Source organism: Clupea harengus, chromosome 3 (assembly GCF_900700415.2).
Source record: "Clupea harengus chromosome 3, Ch_v2.0.2, whole genome shotgun sequence".
Taxonomy (NCBI): Eukaryota; Metazoa; Chordata; class Actinopteri; order Clupeiformes; family Clupeidae; genus Clupea; species Clupea harengus.
The window spans coordinates 17,488,558-17,502,248 of NC_045154.1; the positions used below are offsets into that span (position 1 = coordinate 17,488,558).

Consider the following 13,691-nt stretch of genomic DNA (forward strand, 5'->3'; position numbering starts at 1 on the left):
CCTCAGGACTTGAATGATGAAGAACGGAGAAAACATTTACAAAAGCATCATAACCCTGGAATTCCCCAGTTTATTCGCGCTGTCTGACAGGCGCTGTGCTTCTGCCGCAGGAGTCGGTATTCTCTCTGTACGGGGCATGTGAATGACACAGAGAGAGGGAGAGAGAGAGAGAGAGAGAGAGAGAGAGAGGGGGAGAGAGAGAGAGAGAGTCTCACCTGGATCATGGGGAAATTATAAAATGCCAAAAGCTTGGCTTACCGCCCATCCTGTAATTCATTTCACCCCCTTTTGCACAACGGTGAAATGCTGAGGGTGCAAGACACTTTGGCTCAACACATCACATAAGCGTTAAAGCGGCTAAAGGCGGGTGAGGGGATGTTCTCGACTTTAGAATCTGTGGTACGTGGCTGGAATTCACAGCCGAATGAGGGGCCCTGGCGCGCCATGAGGTCATTCCATGCAGTCCATGGGCTTCCCGCTCCACTGGAAATTCCTTGTGTGCAGGTAACATGCGCCTGCGCCATAATCGCTAACACTACTTTAACTTAATTGTTGAGACTGCCACACACCCCGTAAACTACACTAAAGAATAGCCTGTGTTTATTTACTTTTTTTTAAATGAACTTAGGGTTCTCTGCCGTAAAATGCTCTGCTCTATTAGATTTGTGTCCGAGCTTAAAAATGACCAGATACGATTATTTTTTTAGAATCTAAAACTGAGAGTATAAGTAAAGTGACAGAATCTGAAGTCGAAAGAAAGAGATGGATGTTACGCCTTTAAGAGTTAAGAAACTTGAAACCTTGTTTGCGCAACAATCAGTGCAGCTCCCAGCCGCCAAAGTGTCTAGACTAGCACATGATGGGAACCAGCCAATGGCTCCAGCGCTCTCCTCGGGGGCCCCGTGTGTGTGTGTGTGTGTGTGTGTGTGTGTGTGTGTGTTTTGAGCGAAGGAAAAAAAAAGAAAAAAGAGAGAGAAACGGAGAAAGAAAGGGATCTGGGTTGCAGTTTGAGCAGACCTGAACGCGGAACCAGGAGCACCGCTTTAGTCCACGGATTGTTACTCTTCTTGGCTTCGCCTCGGAGGGATATTTTTGGATTGTTAAAGGAGTTCGCCCTACCGCTGGAAAGCAAACGTGATTGTGAATTCCGAACGGATTTTCTTTGGGGGATTAATCCGCAGCGGGACCGCTTCATTCATGCTCCCAGCGACGCTTTAAAGAGTGGATCTGAAGGGGTTTCAAAGTCCGAACCCACTGCCTGTGCACAAGTTTGTCGCGATCTGTCGCAGCGGGCCATGGGGATGGTGGCTAGCTGAAGTCGCCAAGTTCTCTCCGATTTATTTTCTTTCATGTGCATTGAAACGGATTTAGCGAAGATAGTATAGCTCTAGCCTGGACGAGAGGTCCCGTATATGGATAACAGTTTTGCATGCACTTGACAGTACCGTATTTGTAGATGAATGCATTTTGACTTCTGCGTAACCGTGCATTTTAGTTAAGTTGTGTATTTTAATGCAACATTGTAGCACTACATTGTAGCTTCCAACCTAATGTTGTGCTTTGCCCATCAATACTCGGCGTTTGGCTGTGCATGCGTTGCACGGCATTCAACCAACATTAATGTTGTGCAACGAGCCTAAAGTTAGTTATCACCAACGAAGATCTGAACAAAAATAAACACATATAGATTTTTAAATTGTCGTATGTTCAGGACGAAACGTTCAGGTCTTGTGCGGCGACTCTGGAGAAGCCGTTTGATTCCAGATAAAGACGGGGGCGATGGAAATGGCAAATGTAGCGAGGGCTGTCGGGACGATCTGTGCAGCAACAACCCAGAGAAAATTCCCAAGACGGAACTCAGACCGATGACCCCGAGCGGGTCGCCTGTAGTGGACTATGGGGGAGTGTGTGCTAGGAGTTCGGTGGAGTGTAGCGGCTCGGGGGTCACTATGGACCAAGACGGGGGTGCGGTGTGTGTTATGGATCAGGAAAGTCCACGATCCTTGCAGGACAGCGACTGTAGAACGGTTACGTGCTGTTTGTTTAAAGACCGGGACCACTCGGGATCCCGAAGCCCAGAGATGGCTCAGGGTAAGGAACCGAGCTCTTGCCAGTTCGTGCTGAGGAACACTAGTTCTCGGGACTGCAGTTCGCCCGAGGGTCAGGAGCCGAAGCCCCGCTCGGTTATGGAGCAGGAACTCAAGACCGCCACCTACTCGCTTCTGAAGAGGCTGAAAGAGAAAACGCTGGATACTCTACTGGAGGCCGTGGAATCTAAGGGAGGGATGCCTAGCGAGTGTGTAATGGTGTCCCGGACAGAGCTCCGTCTTGGCGGCCACTTGGCCCCTCCGGAGCTGCTTCTGTGTAAGCTTTATCGGTGGTCGGACCTGCAGCACACGGCCCAGCTCAAAGCGCTCTGTGAGTGCAAGAGCTTCGGCATCCAGGACGGCCCGTCGGTGTGTTGTAACCCCTATCACTACAGCAGACTCTGTGGGCCAGGTAAGGCAACCTGCACAAACAATACAGTTGTCTTATTCTTGCGTGTATTAGTCTGTGTGTGGAGTGTATCTAAAAAAACAACTTTGCGTAGTTCTGCGTACACGTAGCTGAAAAATGTATTCTCCTTCTGAGACTCCAAATGGTCAGGTTACTTGTTTGGGCTGCTGTGTCTTAAAGTGTTTTCCCCCCCCCGAAGTTGTGATATTTACTCTTTAAGCGTCACACCGTCTAATTTGTCTAACGTATGTTTCATAATGCTTGATCCAGGTAAAATGATAATAATGATTGTCAGTCGGGTTCGTACTGTGCGCGGTAAAATGTCACAAATGTGTCAGAAAACATGGCAAAGAGTTTGGGCCCTTAGAAGTTTGATGGGAAATGTTAGCATTTTTAAAGGTTTCTCGTGTAGTTGGCTATGCTGTTGTGTTTTCCAACATCCTCCCGCCCTCTCTTCTTAGCAACTATGGAAAATGTTGTTCAGTAAATTCTTCCTCAGTAGGCACTTGTAGTTAAGTTGTGAAAAAGTTCTCAGAGAGGGCCATACATGTTGCATCACCTTGCTTCCTATGGAACGGGGTTACACAGAAGATAAAGGTGAGAGCATAACTCTGAGACACAATTGTCGATTTATTGCTATTTAGATGAGTTACATTGATGGGATTATTGCACTTTCACTGATTGTAAGACAGTAAGGTGATCGCTGAAAAAATATTTTCAGTCCAGGTTAGCTCATATTTTCAAAGCGTCGACTCGACTTTCAAGTACATTTGCGCTTTTGAGTTTTGTCCAAAGGACCCCGGGTGGCCATACTTGCTCTCGAGCGCCGTGCTTAAATGTCCATGTCGCTGCAACATCCTCCCGCGGCAAACTGGTGAGCGTGCCAAGCGCGAGCAGTAGTCTGGCCGACCTGTGACATTGGGACGCTTGGCCCCAGTGACCCGCTGACCACGTGTAATATCGCTTGTAAAGATGGGAGCCTCGGTATTTCTGTCTCCGGTCTTGGCAGTGGGGCTGGATCTTTCCATAACATCCGCGTTCACTGGAGCCAAAAGGCTGCGACCCGTAGGCTGGCCTGATTCAAAGACACGACACTAGAGATCTTAAAACTGATAGAAAACTGGCAGGGGTAGAGGCACACTTATGTGATTACCAATTCGCACGATAGCCTTCACAACCTTTTACTCTAAAGCCTTTTCTGCATATCAACCTGTGAAGCCTGGCGAGCGACTACATAGACAGTTGAAATGACACAGGCTCATACCTGAGAGTGGTTGTAGTGTGTCCACTCTTCTAAGAATGAAGTAGCCTATTGAATCATTGGAAAAGAGTAAATGATATCATCTAGTCAGGGCTTTTTCGCCAGTCTGTGCACAAAGGCCAGTTACCACCTCGGCGCCATGCCATTTCTCGTGAAATTGCGGGGCATTTCAACTGGTATGGACACGTTGTGTGCTCGGGGGCCGATAGGGAATGGGGGCAGCGAAGGCCCCCTCTCGCCTTCACTGGGGCTTCAGTAGACATAGCTCGCAGGCGCTCATGCGTGTCCCGATAAAGGCTATTTATTTCATGCTGTTAATGGTATTTAAAAAAAGTTCTGTTTCTACCCTAAGTCCAATTTGCATGGCTAATGCTAGAAATAAATAACATCTTAAAACACAGTAATGCTGTTAACCCGATTTGACGGTATTCCTTAAACTGTTTTTTTTTTATTGTCACATGGCGTCGCCATAATATAGTAGGTCTACTTACAGGACTGCGCCTGTAAACCCATAAACAAACATGTGTTGGCAGCAAACATTACTTTCAGAGTGAGGTCAGCATTATGAGCAAGCCTACTGCATACTTTCATAACACACCCTAGTCATTTGAAATGGACAAAATATGTATTTGTTTAGGATTCACAACGGGATAAGTGAGTCTGTCTTTGTTGAGCACCAAACGTCGGAGACTAAATACATCTTTAACGGCACTCCTGAAGAAAACGCTCACACACTTAAGTTTTAATCAAAGAATACTAGAATTTAAAACGGACAAAAAACCCATTTCGCCCTTCTTTTATTTGGTCAGGCATTATCCTTTTGAAATGAGATCAGTTTCAAGTTGCGCTTTAAGAGGCTTTTTTTCCCGAGGAGGTCCCCCGTGCTATTTAGCTGAGGAGCGGTGATAATATACAGTTCGCATACTGCTGGCGCCAGGCAGACTAGCAGTGTGGATCTGAGGGACTGAGTTAGGATCCTGGCAATCACTGCCGGCAGTCTTAAAGAGCCCGTCGCTATTATGCCTTTCTTCTTTTCCTTTTCCCTATAGGCGAGGTCACTGAGTGTTCACAGAGTTTGCCTTCCTCTGTTTTGTCGAACTTTGCTGTTGTTAGTTTTCCGTTGAAAACTTAGCAATTGTGGTAACTTTTGATGGACTGTGCAAGATATGAAAACGTTAAAGGGCAAATGCACTTGCTTTATCATGTTAGTTTTAACTTCGGTGTATATGTTTTACATTAGGTGTAAGATATGTTGTGAAATGTAATGGCTGGCTTATTTGGTTAACAAGTTGATTCTAGTGAGTTAATGGTTTATAGGGAATCTTTTAAAACAAGAGGCTTCAAGTCAGAAGAAAGAAAACCTGACAGCTTACTTTTTAAACTTGCCAGTCTCCCATGTAGGCTTCCCCTTCTTTATATTTCACATTACATAAATCTCACCTTGAGTACCTTGGGTCGTTCATGTTATGTAAATATCTACGTTCATGTAAATATGAGATACCACATTATTGAATAAAGTCAATATACATATAGTCTTTCATAGATGTAGAAAGGACTGTACTATATCTGATACCTGATCTTACGATCTCCATTTTTCGTACCTTGCCTTAACAATTCAGATATTAGTCCCAATTGGCTACCTGATCACATCTGCTCACATTTGTGATGGCCAGTACAAGTTGACGCTAATATATGTACACTTTAATATATGTACACTTTAATATATGTAATATGGCATTTTTGCTTCAGAAAGGTTAAGGTTTTGACACATGATGTGTTTCCAGTAGTTTGTTGTATTCTACTAAAACATCTCTCTTGCCTTCTTCTGCACCTGGCCAGCCTCTTGTGATGCATCTAGTAAAAGGCTTACTTACAGTAACAGATTACTTAAATCTTTTAAATTTTAAATGACACACACGGATGTATTATAGAGCAGTTTAGATGAACAGCTTGCCCTGTACTTCCAAACAACAACGAGCCCTGACATGGGCGTATTTCAGAACATTAACATCAGCTCCATTGACATCAGCTAGATCTGACTAGATCGATCAGGAAAAGAGCTGGCCTTGACTTGGTGTGGATTTGGTCTAAATCTGGGTCTTCTGACGTCCTCTAACGCACCTCATTTGTGTTTCAGAGTCGCCTCCTCCCCCCTACTCCAGGCTGTCTCCAAGCGAAGAACGCAAGCCACTGGGTAAGTCCGACCAAACCCTGTGTGAACGCAGGGGAAAAGCCCAAACCCTGTGTGAACGCAGAGGGAAAAGACCAAACCCTGTGTGAACACAACGCAGGGGAAAGACCGAACCCTGTGCCAACCAGGTGTAAAAGACCGAACCCTGTGCGAACCAACGCAGGGGAAAGACCGAACCCTGTGCCAACCCGGTGTAAAAGACCGAACCCTGTGCCAACCCGGTGTAAAAGACCGAACCCTGTGCGAACCAACGCAGGGGGAAACTACCAAACCCTGTGCGAACGCAGGGGGAAAAGCTGCCAACCATATAATCATGTGTTCACATTTGTTGCTCTTGCAATGGCAGTATTACTATAGTGTACTCTCTGAAGGTATGCTACCAGTCTGTGTGTGTACATGCTCTTCCACTTCAGCGCCTCATTCTCGCTGTAGTGTCAGAAGTAAACATATATATGAAGTAACAATATTTTCCATTTGAAGTTCAGGGGCATTGTAACATTTATTGGGATAGCTCTCTTCTTTCTGTACTGTACTTTTTGAACTCAAAAACATTAAAATATGTAATTTACTGATTACTGATTCACACATAATTTCTGTTTGGATAATAGACTTTTGCCTCTCAAAGGAACACAATCTAACTCTCGATGTCAGTGATCCTAAACAGAGCCAAATACAGAGGCCCATACCTGTCCAAAGACCAAGATGCATGTAGATACTGTAGTTAAGCTCTCTTTAGTGTCTTATCGAAAGGCATACCTATGATTTTCCTGCCTGCCAGGGCCCTGATTAGTCTCTAGATATGCTGCAGACTGGATGACTACTCAAGTTAGAGGTCTTCTGCTGGTTGTAAGACTAGACAAATGCAACAGAGCAAACTCTTGTTGCGTCGAAGCCATCACCCACTGGTAGAATCTCTGCTCCCTAGCTTGTGTGTGTGTGTGTGTGTGTGTGTGTGTGTGTGTGTGTGTGTGTGTTCGAGAGAGAGAGAGAGAGAGATGGAATGGTGGGAGAGAGAAAATGAGAGAGAGAGAGAGAGACTGGGGGAGATGAAATGAGCGGGACTAGAACAACGAGAAGAATTTTAATGGTGGCAATTAGGCACAGTGACCAGGAATTTGTGTGGCAGCTCCGGGAGAGGGCAGAGTGGCGTGGAGCCTCCAGTCCGGCGGGCAGGCGGGCAGTCAGTGCCCGCAGGCCCGCTTCCTGGGTGTCCGCTTCCAGCATGCCAGTCTGGGGCAGGCAGCAGGAGCGGGTCTGGGCCGCGGCCCCTGCTACCCATGTGTCTACTGTGTGGTGAAGCCAGGCCCTCTGGTCGCCCAAGTGTGTGTGTGTGTGTGTGTGGAGGGGGGAATCTGCCTGGGATTTCCTCTCCTTTCTACACCACAGAGCCAGCCACAGCTGGGGGGGGGAGGGGTGATGGTTTTGGAGCGGGTGTTGTCGGTAGGGGCAAGGGGCAACTCGCCCAACTCAGCGGTGGAGGAGGGCTTGGAAGAGGCGCTGGCATAGGTGCCAGGCAACGCTTAGTCATCGGCCCCGATCAGGGATAATTGAGGGTGGGTGTGGGTCTCCCTCCCTTGTGGTGCTGTGGATGTATAAGGAAGAAAAAGATTTGGATGGGTGAATGGGTTCAGTAGTTTAGGGGATCTGTTACCTCAGGGACCCCCAGACCAGTGGCCAATGAGAGAGAAATGAGCAAAGATTGGCTTATAGACACACCACACACTGATGCAGCCATTTTAACGATCTTGTTGGGGTGTTTATTCTTCAACTCTGTGTGTTTGTTTGTGTGTGCCTCTGACCTATTCCAACAGCTGCTAATTCTTCCCAGAACGTTTAAAAGGCGTGTTTTTTTTTTACACATACCAGCCAGATTACTTGAGTTAAGATTAGAGTTCAGAAGAAAAACATTTACATTTACACCTGATAAAGTTACATTTTTGCCAGCATTAACAACACAAGACTCATCCAGGCAGATCCCGTAGAAGTTATAATTTCAGTGAAGAACTGGCAATGAAGATGACGCATGGTTTACCACCCTCAGTATGCAATCACAGAACGCTCTCATGCTACAGGTTGCTCTGTCTCTGTCTCTGTCTCTGTCTCTGTCTCTGTCTCTGTCTCTGTCTCTGCCTCTGTCTCTGCCTCTGCCTCTGCCTCTGCCTCTGCCTCTGTCTCTGTCTCTGTCTCTGCCTCTGTCTCTGTCTCTGTCTCTGTCTCTGCCTCTGCCTCTGTCTCTGTCTCTGCCTCTGCCTCTGTCTCTGTCTATAAAGACAAATATGCCAAACGGCCCTTAGGTGTGTATGTTGCACAAGTTGTACAAGCACAAATACACTGGTAGAGAACATGCAAGCACAAATACACTGGTAGGGAACATGCATACTGTATATATGCACTGCGTTCTTCTCTGCTAGATAACAACTGTAATGAATGGGGAAGTGCTTGCGTGTGATGAGTGGACAGTAGACATTCAGTCTATGCTGCAGGTTCAGAATCAGACGCTAACTTAAAGCAGCGATTATGATTTAAGATATCCAAAACAAAAAGGTGTGCTGGTTCACTTTCATTCACAAACCTGTTGAGAAAAATAGCAATCTAAGTTTACATCTGGTTCCAATGTTAGTTTGATTTTGAGAGGTCACTTTTTAATGTTACATGAACAAACAACTCATTGAATTTATTTGAAGACACAATTTGAGGGGAAATTAAAGGGCAATTGTATAAAATCAGAGCTAAATTAAACTGTATTAGAATGTAATCACATTAGCATTAACATTAAATCCTCATCTAAGATGGAGAGACACAAAACCATGTGTGTTGTCCTTGTGAGTTCATTATTTATTTATTCACTAATGAAAAACACTCAACACACCAGATTATCATCAGATTAGGATGGGAGATGTATAGTATGATGTCGAGTATACTGTTGAGTATACTGTTTTTTCATATAGAATGTTATTGTTAAATAATGCTAAGTGGACTTTTTTATCTGGCTGCAAACAGTTTTATGTATACATAATATATATATAATATATGTATATTTATGTATACATGAAATATGTATACATAAAATATGTAAGTATACTGTATATTCTATTTGCAGCCTTTTAAGGGTCATAATAAGTATACTATATTTTTGTATTGTGCTGCTGTATACTGTATTGTATGTTTGACTGCATACTTTGTTAGGGTTCTGCTAATCGTGTTATGTTATGTTCTAGAATGTGACTGCATACTCTGTTAGGGTTCTGATTCTGATTCTAACGGTGCTGTGTGGCTCTTCCCTCGGCAGAACTGTCAGATTCTACTCTCTCTTACACTGAAGCGGAGGCCGCCAGCTCACCGGACATCGCCCAAGGGGAATTCTCAGGTCAGTGCGCTCTCACAAGGCCACAGGATATCATCGGGGTGACGGGGTATCTGGATGTTGGTGCGTCAGGGTCTCTTGCAGAGTGAGCCCAGGGGGTTGTGTATGTCTGTGTGTGTGTGTGTGTGTGTGTGTGTGTGTGTGTGTGTGTGTGTGTGTGTGTGTGTGTGTGTGAAAGTGTGTGCTGACTGGGCTCTGCTGAGCCAAACTGGAAACAAAGAGCTCAGGTCTGCTGTTGAACTGACTGTGGTGTGTGTGTGTGTGTGTTTCTTGAGGGATATCCACCGATAGTATAAACAAACGGTACAGTATGACTTCATGGCTTAATGTTCTCTGTGTCGACCCTATCAGCTTGAGGGTGAAAAGCAGGCTGATGTGCGCTATCAGTGTTCATACAGAGATCTGGGGCAGCGGTGACCTTGTGTGAGGGGGTTAGCTTACTTTGTTCCAGCAGGAGTGGAAACTTTAGTTTTATGGAGCCTAGCGTAAGCACCACTCTCTTCAGCCTAGCGTGTGTGTGTGTGTGTGTGTGTGGCACCACTCTCTTTAGCCTAGCGTGTGTGTGTGTGGCACCACTCTCTTTAGGCTAGCCGGTCTGGCATCACTCTCTTTAGCCTAGCGTGTGTGTGTGTGTGTGTGTGTGTGTGTGTGGCACCACTCTCTTTTAGCCTCCCTTGCTGCAGCGACAGTGTGTTTTGTCTGGGATATCGTATCGTAACATTACTGCAAACACAATTAAGAGAACGTCGCACTCATATCTCACTCTCAGTTGTGACACGCTGATAAGTTCACCTCCGAGATGAACTCTTTGGGGTGTTGGAACACAGAGCAAAAGTTGCTGCTTGTACTCATAGTTGTGCGTCCGACAAAAGTCGATTTCATTCGCGTGCTTGGGCCTCGTTGAAAGCGCCTGCGAGCTCCTGCGGAGTGAGTTTGGATAAATGCGCAAACTTTGCAGGTAATTTGGTTTTTCTGTTGTGCTTTACTCCCTCTCATTAGAGGCCATTAGTGGCGGGCGGAGGGAGGGCGAGATAAAGCACTCATTGTGCACAGGGGCCGAGAGGGGAGGAGGAGAGGAGGAGGAGAGGAGAGGAGGAGGAGAGGAGTGGAGAGGAGGAGAGGAGTGGGGGGGGGGGGGGGGGGGGCGGTGCTCGCTGGCCGCAGAGACTGTCTCCCCTCCTCTCTTTTCCTTTCAGAAATATTTGAGTGGGATCAAACTGTAATAAGATCCAAGCTCACTGACACACACACACACATACACGTTCTCTCCCTCTTGCTCTCTCTCTCACTCCTGCTCTGTCGTTTTTCTCTCTTACTCTCTTTTTTCATCTCTCTCACACAGTCTCACACACACACACACACACACACACACACAAACATGGACATATACACGCACACACTCACAGTATCACTCACACACTCATGCACACACATGCCCCCCTTCCACCCAGCCTGTGTGTGTGTGTGTGTGTGTGTGTGTGTGTGGTGAGGGGGTGGGGCTGCCTCTCTCTCTCTCTCTCTCTCTCTCTCTCTCTCGTGAACGGGGCCACATTAAGAGCGAGTGAGGCAAGCAGAAACAGACCCGTTCCTCTCTCATGATTTGAGACGAAACACTCCCCACTCATGGCACCAAATCAGCATGCCTCTCGTGCAAGACTGGAACCACATTGTGTGTGTGTGTGTGTGTGTGTGTGTGTGTGTTGTGGGGGGGCATGGCCACTGGGAGAGAGGGGGAGAGAGAGAAAAAGGGAAAGCGAGTGAGAGAGATTGAGGGAGAGAGAGGGAGTGTGTGTGTGTGTGTGTGTTAGGCACAGCCCCGCTGTTCTGGAACTAGAGACCCTGCATTCCAGGACTGGAGTGAGCTCTCTTAGACCGCTAACGTTAGCGTCCAGGACTGGAGTGAGCTCTCTTAGACCGCTAGCGTCCAGGCCTGGAGTGAGCTCTCTTAGACCGCTAGCGTCCAGGCCTGGAGTGAGCTCCCTTAGACCGCTAGCGTCCAGGACTGGAGTGAGCTCTCTTAGACCGCTAACGTCCAGGACTGGAGTGAGCTCCCTTAGACCGCTAACGTTAGCGTCCAGGCCTGGAGTGAGCTCTCTTAGACCGCTAGCGTCCAGGACTGGAGTGAGCTCTCTTAGACCGCTAACGTCCAGGACTGGAGTGAGCTCCCTTAGACCGCTAACGTTAGCGTCCAGGCCTGGAGTGAGCTCTCTTAGACCGCTAGCGTCCAGGCCAGCTCTCGGTTAAAGGCACAAGGTGGGGTTGGCCCAGTGGACGCTAAAGGCATATGAAGTCCTGTGCGTGGCTGCGTAGCGTGATTGGCTGAGGAGTCCTCCGTGCCGCCAGTGCATTTGCATATCCTGCCGCCACTGTGACTGTGCTGGCCAGTGGCACTCCCTATGTGTGTGTGTGTGTGTGTGTGCACTCCCTGTGTCAACAGCAAGGTTGCTTTTTTGAGCGTGCGTCGTCATTGTGGTAGAGGAGCTTTAAAAAAAGAAAATGAGCGGATTACAAGGATCTTCATCACCGTTCCGATCTCTCACGTGACTTGTGACTTGTGAATGGACTGACTGGACTTCTATTCATAAATGACAACACATCTCTCGATGGCTCTCTATTGTGCGGGAGTTTGAAGTGCAAACAGTAACGTGCAGGTTACTAAATCTGAAAGGCCCTGCTCTTAAGAGCACCTTTGACTTGTGACGCGTGACTGTGGATGGTTGTTTTGAGTGTCAGTGTTAACTGTGAGAGTTAATGATCTGAGAGTAGATGATCTGGTGCTCCGTGTGGAGAGATCCTGGGCTTGCCTGTGGATAGCCGCGTTGGGTCTTCTTGGTCACCAGTGTCCAGAGGCAGAGCTTCCTGACTGTCCGTAGAGACTTGTGCTACTCCCCAATCCTAAGGGGCACTGACACCCATGTCATGCATCAGAACCCAGTCACAGAAATAATAGTTTAGTATGTTACATATGTGTCTGTGTAGTCCTGTATTTGTGTGTGTCTGTGTTGGCCTGTATATGTGTGTGTCTGTGTAGGCCTGTATACTGTATGTGTGTGTCTGTGTAGGCCTGTATACTGTGTGTGTGTGTCTGTGTAGGCCTGGGTTATATGTGTGTGTGTGTCTGTGTAGGATGTGTGTGTGTATAGGCCTGGGTTATGCATGTGTAGGTGTGTGTTTTCTGTGAATACAGGTGTGTGTGTGTGTGTGTGTGTGTGTGTGTGTGTGTGTGTGTGTGTGTGTGCGTGTGTGTGTGTGTGTGTGTGTGTGTGTGTGTGTATTATGTGTCAGAGCCTAGTGCTTACAGCAGAGGGCTGTTCCTGTCTGTGTGTTTGGCTGCGCTGCTCTGCTCTGCTTTGCTCTGCTGGCTGGAAGGGGTTACATGGCTAATGCAATCAGTCTTGATTATCTCATTTAGCTAGCAGTTAAGAATTCCCTAGAAATTACACAGGGGAAGTAGAGCAGGGCCCCCCCTCAAAACACGTACACACAGACACACACATGCATGCACACACACACACACACACACACACACACACACACACACACACACACTGAACTACTGAATTAACCCTTCACATACACACACACACACACACACACACACACACACACACCCCACATGTACACACACTTAAACATTCACAAGTACTGTGTGTGTGTGTGTGTGTGTGTGTGTGTGTGTGTGTGTGTGTGTGTGTGTGTGCGCCTGTGGTCAGACGATGCAGAGATGTGTTCAGCATCTGAACTGGTCTGACTGTGGGATTCCTCACATCATTCTCTGGGGGTCGTTAGTGAGGAATGTTAAAATGAGACCCATCTGTTTACTTTCACTCCTGAAACATGCTCTGTGTGGCGTCTCAGACACCCAGTGCATTCTGGGTGATTACTTTGCTGTGAGTCTTGAGTCAGCGCTGCTCAACTGGTCTGTTAGATAAAAAAAACGCCTAAGTGAGGGCTGGAATCGTAGGACTATGTGTGTGTGTGTGTGTGTGTGTGTGTGTGTGCGGCAGCGCTGCTCAACTAGTCTGTTAGATTTAAAAGCTGCTTAAGTGAGGGCTGGAATCGTAGGTTTTCTGTTTAAGTTTGTGCCAGTGCATGATGTATGGAGTCGCGCTGCGACGGAGTGTGTTTGTGTCATTGTTTGTGTTACGCTGTGTCGGAGTGTGTTTGTGTTGATGTGTGTGTTACGCAGTGTCGGAGTGTGTTTGTGTTGATGTGTGTGTCACGCAGTGTTGGAGTGTGTTTGTGTTGATGTCTGTGTCACGCTGTGTCGGAGTGTGTTTGTGTTGATGTGTGTGTTACGCAGTGTCGGAGTGTGTTTGTGTGGATGTCTGTTACGCAGTGTCAACTCACTGTCTCTGTCACCCACAGTCCGTCTGACT

At 47.0% G+C, this 13,691-nt stretch overlaps 1 pseudogene; it reads left to right on the top strand.

Moving 5' to 3' along the window:
* The first annotated feature begins 674 nt into the window (after positions 1 to 674).
* Positions 675 to 13,691, top strand: part of LOC105892505 — a 42,192-nt pseudogene continuing 29,175 nt past the window's right edge.